The following is a 12,559-nucleotide window of genomic DNA, read 5'->3' on the forward strand; positions in this document are numbered from 1 at the left end:
TGAATTTTACAACACCTGGAGGACCAGGCAATCACCAACAGGCCATAGAATATGCTTTACAACCCATGGCATCAGTCTTTGTCAGAAAAGAAAGATGAATCTAAAGCTCCCCTGTGGAATAAGATCTGGGCTCCATGCGTGAGGTCACCGTGTGCCAGAAGATGAGAATTATCTGGAATCCCCCCTGGATCCATTTTACTCTCCTTCCTTATGTTTTCCAGGCAACAAAGGAGCACAGGTCAGAGAAACTCAGCAGAAAAGGAGAAAAATGAGAATGGGGTGGGAATGATACTATTCCCATCATCCATCTGAGGAAGCTGGGACATAGTGACGTTAAGTAACTTGCCAAGTGTCACACAGTTAGGAAGGGGTTGAGCTGCAGTTCAGTCTTAAATCTGGATAATTCTAAAGTCTGGGTCACTCGACTCTACTCCATGTGCTGACCCTGTGAGCTAGGAAACAACATAATTTTTCACTTCAGCATAGAAGACAGAAGGAATGCTGTTAACTCACAGATGACCCAATCAAGGAATGGCCTCGGTCTATTTTGTGGAGATTCTCACTGTTCCACATCCCTGAGCACCCTGAGATCCAAAGGGAATGATGTGAATGTGAGCAATGAGACAGAGTCCCTGAAATTACCCAGGAGGACATCCCCTGACTCAGCTGGTGCAAAAAGTGTGTTACTTTCAAATAAAGGGTGATAGGCAGCAAGATGAGCCCATAATGTCCGTCTCTATAACTGGCACTGGTCCCACTCTGCACCATCTCACCTACCTTCAAATGCGTGCATGTGTAACACAGAGAGAGTTAACCTCCCAGCAGTTTACACAGACTTCCACTTCCATCACATGTCACATTTCCTTTCCACACAAGCTGCGGCTTGCTGGTCCCCATTCCTGATTCCTTTCCTCTTTCACTTTCATAAAAAGGATGTCGAGAGCTTTAGCAGCACTGGCACAACTGAGCTAATGGGATACAATTAATGTGACTTTAGCAACATTAATTAGTTCAATGTTTAATATTAGTTGAAGTAGGAAATTCACAGCCATTCAAGTCATTGAATGGCAAATTTGGCCTGAATTATTCAGATAACACTTGGTTTCATTTTACTACAGAGGCTCAGGCACAGAACAAATGCAAGGGCTGATACATGCAGAGAAGGGAAGGCATCTCCGGAAATGGGGTCAGAAAAATCTCTTCTGAGTCCTGACCCCACCCTGTGGAGTTCACCACCTCTCCTGGCCAGGAGAGCCAGAGGTCAGCAACAGTTTCATAAATAATCTTTCAGGAGACCACACACCACGAGAGAGTTAGAACTGCAGCATACCTGACTAAGTACTAACCATCCTTCCCAAGTCAGCCAGAATAGGGTTACCAACTTGCCCCAGTTTGCCCAGGACTTCCCCATTTAGTACTGACAGTCTTGCATCAGGGAAAACCTCTCAGCCTCAGGTAAACTGAGATGGTTGGTCATCTGAGCCAGGAAATGAGGGAGGAACAACAGGTCCTCCAGGGTTATACCTGCCTCCTTCCCTCTCTATAAAAGTAGAGCAACCTGTGACCCTCATGGGGCCTTCTGCTTCCACCCAGCTGCATGGGGAGGGCACTTATGTCAATTGGGACAGAGAGTAAGGTGTCTAAATTTACCCATTTAAATTTTGTTATTTCTCTGAACTTAGATGTGTGCATGTATTCACATGTGCTTATGTGTGCATTAACATCCACGCACAAATAATACATCATCACTACAGAAAAACTTAAAATAAATATGAGACAAGAAGCGGATCAAAAGGATGCATAACCCTATGACCCAGCAGTAAGCACTTTGAGAATTTTCATATGTACCCTTGTAGATTATAACACAGTTATATAGATAGGTATATGTAATGGTAAGTCCGTTCCAGCAAACTATGGTAACCAAAAATGATGCTTTGAAGCTGTTGTTTCTGCAACAGTATGAATATTTACCCATGTCAACAAGTATACATTTACAATATCACTTTAAATGGCCACATAATATTCCACAATATGACTCAACCACATTGATTTAGTTAGGACATTTAAGTTGCTTTCAATTTTTCATTGTTATAAACAGTGCTGAAACCAACATGCTTGTTGCTATATCACTGAATACAAATCCATTCTTATTTTCTTAGAATGAATTCTTAGAAGTGGAGTTGGTGGGTCAAAGAGATGGCATTGTTTTTAAGTCTTCAGATACATATTATAAACACTTCTTCCAGAAAGTTATCACACTAGCTGAGTGTAAGTATGGCTATTTCCCTCTTCCTCGAAGAGCCTAGGTTTGACTGCTGCATGGTCTCTAACAGGTATCTTAGAAAATATAATCAGTGCCAAAAGAAGCACTAGACCATCTGCACAGCAATTATTGCATTTTTAGAACCAGAAAGACTCTCAGAGGTCATTTGGTCCCAGCCCATCATTTTCTGGGTGAGAAAACTAATGACCAGGGAGGAAGACACCTGACCCAGGATCAATGGTACCCAGTGCACAGTCTCTTAGGCATTCCCCTGGGGCTCACTTAGTGAGAGACCAGAAAGTGATCTGTGTGGCTGCTTCTTCCTCACATAGAAGGATCAAAGCAGAGTGGAATGAAGCATGGCCAAGTAAGAATCATCTACACTTAGTCTGAAGAGTTTTATTATCTTGGCAAATAATCTACTTGTCATTCTCTGCACTATCTGAACTCACTTTGTAAATCCACCATCCCCACTTTTTATTACTTGTGAAAATGCCCCAACAACACAGATAAACAAATTTGGATTTGGAAGAGAGCTGGAGCTATATTCCTGTTATTAGGGATAGAATTAGGCTTGGTCTGTTTGAGAGATTATTTGTCTTCTGGATGGACACACACACACACATACTTTTTTTTTAATAGTTTGATCAAATAAGATTCTGTTAATATTAAGCCCTAAGGAGCAAAGACTGCCATTGATAGAAGTCAGAAATAGCCAGCTAGTCTGTATTCCACAGACCACAGATAAACGGTAGAAGACCATTCCACATCATGGGAATCAATTCCAACAGCTATCCTTTGTGATAAATTAATGTCACACATTCCTGTTCAACTCTTGCTAACTCACCCTCTAACCTTTTCTTCATGATAGAAGACTTAAATTTTTAAAAAATGTTATTAATATCTCAAAATGTATGTTGTCCTATCCAAGGTACATGTTAAATACTGATAATAAAACATTGAGATTCCAGTTTTAAAGAGCTCAGAAAAATACCTGCACATAGCAAGCACTCTATGCATATTAGACCAAATTTTAAAATATGGTAACAAGCATTCAAAAATCTGTGGCTTGTAAGAGGATTGAAGGACATGGGGAAGTGAGCTGAACACCTAGTCCTGCCAGAATGGGGAGGGCTCCCTCTAAGTTTTATGGACTCATTATTTAGCATGAACCGAAATCAGAAGTCAGCAAATTTTTTTTGTAAAGGGCCAGGTAGTAAATATTTTAGGCTTCATCAGCCTCTGTCACCACCACTCAAACCTGTCATTGTAGCACAAAAGCAGAGACAATACATAAATGATTGGGGCTGTGTTCCAATAAAACTTTATTGACAAAATCACAGGGTGACCAGGATTTGGTCCTCAGGCTGCCATTGGTGACTGACCCCAGATTTAAATCATCTAGAGCTTGTGAAAACACAGATTTCCAGACTCCTCCCACCACTTTCCATTCATCAAGGTTTCTGATTCACGAGGTCTTGGAAATGGGCCCAAGCATTTGAATTCACAAGTCTCTAAGTGATGCTGCTGCTGTTGGTTGGAGGCCATGCTCTGAGCACCTTTGCTCTAGGACAGTCCCATAAGCCTATAATGCTCAATAAATTATTAAACTCACACGAATCATCACATTTTTCTTCTGAGCAACTTAAGTGCTCATGTGTGCTTTTCCTCTCTTGCCTCTTTGGAAGGTAAGTACTATTAGCTTTCCGATCAGTTAAGCTATCAAGTTAAAGTCAATGGACTCTTCTCTAGCTAGTGTATGAGGATGTTTTAAGGTATGTTAGAGTGCTCAGACTCATTGCAAAAGCTGGAGGAACATGTTCTCAGATCAGCTCCCAGGAACAGCTTCTAGAGTGACACTGCAGAGTGGGCCTGATGGCACACAGTCTTGCATCCTCCTGTAGCTCAAGTCCTAGCCAAAGTCTTATGCCTGGTGGGTCTCAATTTCAGACCTCAAGTCCTGTGTATGAGCCGTGGGGGCAAGGGAGGCTAGAAAAGGTAGATCTGAGATTTTATATTGGGAACGCTAACACCTAGAAAACTATAAAAACACAGAACAGTGTTCAGAAGATTTTGGGGTAAATACTACCCATACAATTCCATTACTGGGAAAGAAAAGGTACAGCAAGGAACAGAAAGTTATAGAGCAATAAAGCTCCAGCTCTCTTGGATTTGTTTCAAAATAATGGGGTCAGGATGGACAGAATAGGGGGGCTATAGATGAGGCAGCATTGATTATGAGGTGAAAGCTATTGAGGCTGGGTGATGGGTACATGGATGTTCATGGTTCTGTTCTTTTTTCTTTACTGTCAGTTTGAAATTTTTCATAATAAAAAAATAAAATTTAAAAAGGCATCAAAAAAAAAAAAAGAATGGAGTTAAGTAACGATTTCTGAACCCTTGATGGCAGGCTCTCTCCAAAGAGCATATATGCTGCAATAAAAGACCCTTGGATGGGAGTTATTTTCATAGCACAATCATTGTTTTAACAACATTCCCAAAAGGAAAAAATAGGTGACTTTTTCACTGGAAGCAGGTGAAGATAAAGCATTATTACCATAGTCATTGTGCTTGCTTCACCCAACAAATACACCATGATGACTTGCTGCGTTCGATGGAGCAAAAAGAGATCATTAGAAAGACTGGGCTACTATACAGGATCTCCAGCAAATAAAAACACAGGGCCCCAGTTACATTTTTGAATTTCAGACAAATAGCAAATATCATTTTTTGTGTCCCATGCAATATTTGGGTCACATTTATACTAAAAATGTATTTGTTGTTTACCTGAAATTCAAATTTAAGTGAGTATCCCATATTTCATCTAGCAACTCTACTTCTATGGCTCATAAAATTTAGGAGATTCCCCATCCTTCTCCAACTCCTGCCACACCTCACCTCCCCTGGGACTGACTAGACTTCGATAATATGACTCGCTGGGTATTTCACCATCAACTTTCCTTATGTTCCTAGAAAGGCATTCTTCCTGATCCTAGACAAATTCAGATTGACAGCCTGACCTCTGGCTCTTGAAGAGATGTAGGGAAGGAGAGAAGTCATTTGCCTAAACGTCTCCAAGCAAATGTCTCCTCTCTAAGATGAGGAAGCCAGACTCAGCTTCCCTACAAGTTCCCTTCAATATCCTCTCATCACAGCTGAAATTAAGACCCCCAAGATGTACAGGTCATTCCTGATGGTGCATCCCCCATACACGCAGATGGGCTCTGTAGAGTCTGAACAAGGGAAGAGTGATTTCATGCTGGAAGGCAGGAGCTACCTCCTGACCCAACCTAATTCTGTCTCAGTTTGTCACTGCCAGTTACATATTGTTAATGCCCAGATGATCATATTTTTGTAGCAGGGACGTTCCTTTCATCACGTCTTGCCTATTGGTCACTTGACAACTCATTAGCATTTCCACTGGAGGTAAGCCAGAGGAAGGAAGTGATACCATGAGTCAACACATTACTTGCCAGAAGTTCTGGTAAAAGGAATAAGAGGAATTTAAAGGAAGAGGATTATGTAGAAAACAAGAGTTTGAGGAGTTTGTGGCGGTTTCCATTCTCTTGCCTTGCTAAACCAGAGACAAATCAAGAGTCAAGTCTCAATGCTAGACCTCTCTTGATGGAAGTTTTTACACAGAGACTAAATTCTCTTTCCTGGGACTATCATAGGAAATACCTACTATTCATGACTTCTACTTTGAGGTTAAACATATTTTATAGTTCTAACAGGGAAAATACAATGATTTTAAAGGCTGGCTGAGGGATCCAGATGGACTAGGCAGAAGGCAGAATTCTGCATGGGGTAAGATCTGCTTGTGTTCAGAAAAACAGTATGAATGGGTATGTTTGGTTATAAAAGAGTGGTACTTCCAGTGGAGGCTGATGGGAAGTCTCAACAAAGAAGAATTAAATTGCTTGCTCTGCACTGAACAGGATGATGATGATGAAGATGATGATTAGCGTCCCCCTTAGGCGGGGAAGACAGGGCTTTAGTGGGTCATAAAAGGTGGGAAAGAGGTAAAGAAATGGGTGGCAGAGGGGAAGGGGGGCATCCAAGCAAACACAACAGAGAGAAGGATGGCCAGAGAGAAACTGTGCCAGGGGCAGCTGAGGGATTCTAGGACAGCTGTGGAATATGTAGCATCCATTTTAAAAAATGATTTATTACAGAAAATTTCAAGCATACACAAAAGCAAACAGACTAGTTTAATGAACCTCCATGTACCATAACTAGCTTTAACAATTAACTCACAGCCAATCTTGTTTCATGCCCCCCCGAGGACGCATTACCCTTCTAGCACCTCCACGAGATCACCTGCCTAGAAGCAGTCAAATCCTGTCCTTTGGGTTTTTAAGGAGGCTTCGCTATGGAGGCATGATTAAGTCATTGGCCATTGGTGACTGAACTCAATCTCCAGCACTTCTCCCCTCCCTGGGGGCCAGAGCAGAATAAAAGTTCCAGCCCTCAAAACACACGCTTAGTTCCACTGACCACCAGCCACCATCCTTAGGGTCTTTCCAAAAGTCACTTCATTAACATAAACTCAGATGGGATTGATGAAATAAAAATTCATACTCTAAGGCAAGTCAAAGAAAATTTAAACATAATCTTCTCTACTCTTTAGCCTCCTCTCTCCCCTCACTGTGCACTGTGTATCTGCATTATGCAGGGGCCACACCTCCCTATCGGCAGAAATACCTGCTCAACCATAAAGAGCAACATTCTCCTAGCACCAAGACAACTTCTTAACAGATAACATTCCTTCCTAATCTTGTAAGGGGCCACGATGACCCATGACCCACTACCCACTTCACACGCTTAGATCTGGATTGTGTAAACTGTCCATAATAATCATTTAACGTAGAGCCCTCTGTCTCAAAAAGCTTAGATAACTGTGCTTTGACCTGGATAGAACAGACGGAGCTTTCTGAAAGACTGCTTCCTGGGTTATATTCCTCAATTTGGCTCAAATAAAATTTTCTATTTCTTAGATCAACTGATTAATTTTTTTCCATTGACAGGGTTGAAAGGAGCTTGTTATGAGTAACAAAACACACCTTTATCATTCTTACCATTTAGGAAATTTCAAAAGTTTTAGGAGCTCTATGCAAGAAATAGGGATGAAGACCAAATATGTATTTCTTACTATAAATCACAATATCACAGCCTATTACCTACAGAAGCCTAGTTAGTGTTGCTTTGGGAAGGGGAGAAATAAGAAAGAAGAGGTCAAGTTCCACACTGAGGATATGCTCTCAGATTCTGAAATAAGGTGATAGCAAGGCTGACTAGGAGACCTGGAACCCACAGAAACCTACAGGAAGGTTAGGACCAGGTGTGGGACTTCCCACAATATGCGTACTGCGGGATGATGCAAGCTATCATCTCAGGACATAAACGGAAGTTCACCAGAGGGCACCTGGAGACTTACAGAGCACATCGACTCTAGCGACAGACTTGGGTTATACGGTCGGTCATTTGAACTTCAGCAAGTTCCTCTTCTTTGCTAGCTAATTCTGTGCACATTTCAAATAAGAATACCAAATAATATTTTGCATTATTCAAAATAGCTTAGAGAAACCAGGAACCTTTTACTTTTTCTCTTTAGAACAATGCATTGTTTAGGGAAAATAAAAACAGTCTGTAGCTGAACTCACACTGTCATTTCCAAAAGAAAATGGTCACAGAAACTCAAATGACAGAGTCCATTCTTTGGACTAAGGGGTTAACCTTACCCTTCAGTTCTTTATTATCTGCTCTCTGCATCTCTATTGTTCCACCCTTTTACCAAAGGCCTGTTGTCAGCAGTTTTCAAAGGAAAAAAAAATCTTTGTCATTTCTTTCCCAAATTAAAATTCCGTAATAAATCTCTTTTCTCCCCACCCCGTGAGATTTTCTGACACCCATGAAGAATTTCCCTTTCAAGAGCCTGTCTTCTTACCTCCACCACTTAAAGCTCCACTTGACACCTGCCTTCCAGGTAACACACCACCTTTTATAGCTCAAAATCTTGCCAGTTTAGTCTTTAATTTTTTTTCTTATCCCTGATAAAATCTTTGCTCACTCAGCACTATATAGACTTTGCTCACTCATCCTCCCCTCTGAGAACTGAGGTTTGTATACCTGCTAATGATCCCATAACGCCCCACCTCTGGAGGACAAGGGCCCCACAAAGAAAGGATAATCCTCTCTCACAGCCCTGGTTCTCAGAGCTGAGCGTGCATCAGAATACCTGGAGGGCTTGTCAGCACAAAGGCACTGGAGTCACTGATTCAGTAGGTCTCAGGTGGGCCTGAGAATTTGCATTTATACACACAGATGAAAAAGACCTAGTCTCTGGTGTGGAGAAGATGGCAGTCTGATGGAGACATCCCTCCTTTCATCTGAGCAGAATTTTAGATCTGAAAATTGCTCTCAGCCTTAAGAATTGTTGTTGTTTTAACTAACCCTCACCACAATCTAGGAGGGAGGGAGGTTCTGCATTTAGGGTTAGAAAACCTGCATTTGAATTCCAGCTCTACCAAATATTAGCTCTGTGATTTTGGACAAATTACTTATACTCTCAAAGCCTATCTGCAAAATAGGAATAAAAATCTCCCAGGGACATAATACCCATGTTTGTGAAAATTCTTTGTGGCTGCAAAGTGCTGTACAAATACATAATAGTAGAAAAGAAGACAGCCTGGGGTTGGTGTCAAAAGGATGGCCAGAGTGAACACAGAGGAAGAGGTGCATTCAGTTGGGATGAGAAAGGCTGGGGGGGGGGGGGGGCGGGGAGGGTGTGGTGCTTTGTGAAAAAGGTGGAGTTTTCACTGGGCCCTAAAGGTTTTCAACAGGCAGAGAACTGAGTGGGAAAGGAAGGTGAAGGCACAAGGCAGGAAAATGCATGATGTAGGGGGCGTTGGAGAGTCTGGGAAGACGATTAATCTAATGATACAGTTGGAAAAGTTTAGAGCCACACTGCTGTAAGCTTTGAGTACAAAGAAAAGGAGTTTGAACATGATTCAATAGGTAATAAGTAGCCAATTAAATGTTCTGATCAGAAACTCAATGTGCCTTACTAACACAGGTCTGCAGATGGAGATTGGAAGGGGGAGCGCATGGAGGGAGGGAGATCTGTTAAGAGTCTATTTTTCTTAACAGCTCTTCCTTCCTTCCCAACCCTGGTCTCATATCCACCTCCCCATATCCAACTGCTGCAGCCTTATCATAAAGCCGAATCCTCTGAATTATTATCTCCCCCAGAGGCCCCTTCAAATGCCGGGAAGCTCTGCTTTGGTCCCAGCTCTGCCTTTCGGAGCGACACATTTTCCCCCTTTCTCCTAATTTTCTGGCAGTCCTCTCGCCCTCATTCACATTTCTCTTCTTATTGCCAAGCACTCCTGGATTTTTCAGCCATTTCTCATTTAAGAGGCTTTTTCTGCCGTTCCAGTTACCCTTCTCTGGATATAATTTTGTTTCTCCCATAGAAAGAGAAGCACACAGCATTATCAAAGGCACTTGGATAATTTAAGCAAACAAACTCCTGATGTTTGGATAAGAATTTAATTCCCTGCCCCGCCTCCTTTCCTTACTGGGTAAATACTAGCAATGCTTGAGAGAAGGTCACGTTCAAGGTCCAACTGGGTTGTCACTTATCTATGGTGTCACTGATCCCTTGGAGCCTTGACTGCAGTTAATTAAATCCTTCATCTCATTCTAACTTGGATTTGCTCTGATTTACAGTTGAACTTGATGTGTTGCATGTCCTTCCTCTGAAGGATTTTTATGGATGCCAGCCTTGAAATTCACACCCTCTCTGCTGTCCCCTAAATGTGTCACCTGACTTGCTTATATTTCCTCCTTAAATTTTTCTTTATGTTTTCACATGATAGTTAACCTCTGGACAATCATTACAGGGTTTCTTCATTTCCATTTTCCCAAGCCTGAAGGATAGCCCGTCCATAGCTCATATGTATACACCTTGGGGATCCTTTGTGGCTTCACTAAGTCTCTTGAGCAATAACACAACAGAAATGCACTGCTAATAAATTCCCACTTCCCCTCATAACAGGGCTGGTGAGATTCCAAGTTAAGACCATGTTCAATCTAACTATATACACAAGTCCTATCACCTAATGTTTATATGGAAGCTCTTAGGAGTCCAAAGTACCTTTAGATTAATGAAAAATCATTTCATTATTAATAATACACAAAATTCCTTGGTAGCTTCTCCTAAGTCCCAAGCCCTGAAAACATTTTCCAGTATGTGTCTCCCTCATTTCCTCATGCTATATAACATGTGTAACAAAGGAAAAATAAGGACAGACTGGATTTTCACTTTGTGTGGAAACTCATTTCCCTTTGCTTACAGACATGAAAGGTTTGTCTGAAATGAGCTAATGAAACGAGATGTTTTGATTTGATAAAGATGTTTCTTTCATGTAGCTTGGTGTGGAGGCATACTCAGATTCATTTCGAGAACAATTTTTATTGACTGTGACTCATTAGAAAGAATGTCATGTGCTGGCATTTCCTCACGAAGCAGGGAATCTTTCCCTTATAGGGCCTTTGGCTCAGATATGATTCAGGAAAGGAAAAATGGGCTTTCATGGGAAACCTACTAACTCAGCCAGGACCAGATGAGTGCAAGTGCATGTCTGGCAGCCCTGCCACTCTTATATGCTACCTCCCGTGGTGCTGAAGGAGAAAATGTTGTTCTTATGGCTATGAAACGTAAGAACACAAGGAAATGCTGATTTTTCCTTAGAAGGGCTGAAATGAACCAAGAGGACTATGCCCTCTATTAACTAAAGCTTCAGGACTTTTTTAAAGGGTAGTGGATATTACAGAGACTACTCATATATATGTGAGCATTATAAAACTAAAGCACATGGAATAAATCATGGAATTTTACAAGATGCTATAGGGCTTGAAACTGTCATGAAGTGAATTATTAATAACTGAAAGACCCTAAAACAAAAGTTTTACTGGACTAGATACAGTTTCCTCTGTCTTACAGTCCTAATTGCATCAGAGGAAGGAGAACAGGTGAAGAATGTTTAAGCCTATTTAAGAAACAGGAGGCTAATACCACAGATTTTTCACACCAGAATATAATTATTCAGTGACATTTTTAAAAGCCTAACATCATGTGTCTTAAAAAACAAAATTGAATACAGAATGGTTAAAAGCCTTATAAATTTTTAAATAAAAACTGAACTAGAAAACCAAAGGAAAGTCATCAAAATTCTCCTGCATCAAAATTATAAATGGCTGATGACAGTGATCTCTACCATGCTCTGTTTTCTAGTGTGCCCTCCTCCCTACCTAAATGTCCCCACATATACTTTCTCTCATGCTTACACTTCTCGGAAGTATTCAGGACCAGAAGAGGAGATATTTTAATAAGAGAGTGGACAATACCCTTCAACAGACAAGGAGTCTCAGTTTAGACAGTATATAGTGCTTTACATCTTTGGGATGATATGACAGATTAATGCTACTATAAGGTGGTTAAGATACAGCCTTCAGGAACGATAAACAATGTTGATTCAATAGTCTTCCAAACCCAAGGACAAAGCTGTCATAAACTTTATGGCTGAGAAGACAACCAATATCCAAACTGACTAACAACAAAAGCCAAAAGAAGGATGATGCATCTGTTCCCTGATGAATGTGGTGGATACAGATGAAACATCCTAAAGTCAAACAGAGTAGAAGACAGATGTAAATTAAAGAGAACTAGAGAGGGAAGGTACAGTGAAAAGCAAAATCACAAAATGTTTTTTACTTCCAAAGAAGCAAAAAGATGAATGCTGCACCTTGATCTCTATGAAAAAACTTCAGGCTGAGGTGGTTCTCCAAATGCCAGGTCAAGATTTTCAGTTCACCTGAGAACACTTTGTGCTTAATCCTAACCCTTAACCTCTCTGTGGTGCTATTTTTGTCATTAGGTCATTGTGTTCCCTGGTGTATTGGCTCCAACTGAAAGGGAGCACATATGTCAAGGTCTGGCGAAGAACCGATAAAAATCTAGTGGAGATTTATATCAAAGTGCTGACACATGATGGCTTCAGAGATTTAAAAAAAGAAAGAAAGAAAGAAAAGATCAGTGGTTGTTTAGGTCTGGAGGGGATGGGAGGGTAGGGAGGTGAGGGCTAAGGGATACTGGATGTCTTCTTGAGGTAATAAAAATGTTCTAAAATTGACTGTGGTGACAGTTGTACATATCTGCACGTATGCTTTAAATGAGTGAAGTCTATGATATGTGAATTATATATCAATAAAAGCTGTTTTTTAAGCCAATAA

At 41.0% G+C, this 12,559-nt stretch overlaps 1 protein-coding gene across 2 annotated transcripts in view; it reads right to left on the reverse strand.

The window, feature by feature from the left end:
* Positions 1-12,559, reverse strand: part of ERI1 (exoribonuclease 1) — a 90,864-nt gene that overhangs the window by 32,652 nt on the left and 45,653 nt on the right. The gene's annotated exons all lie outside the window — the stretch shown is intronic.

The sequence above is a fragment of the Camelus dromedarius genome, chromosome 22 (genome assembly GCF_036321535.1).
Source record: "Camelus dromedarius isolate mCamDro1 chromosome 22, mCamDro1.pat, whole genome shotgun sequence".
In the NCBI taxonomy this organism is placed as follows: domain Eukaryota; kingdom Metazoa; phylum Chordata; class Mammalia; order Artiodactyla; family Camelidae; genus Camelus; species Camelus dromedarius.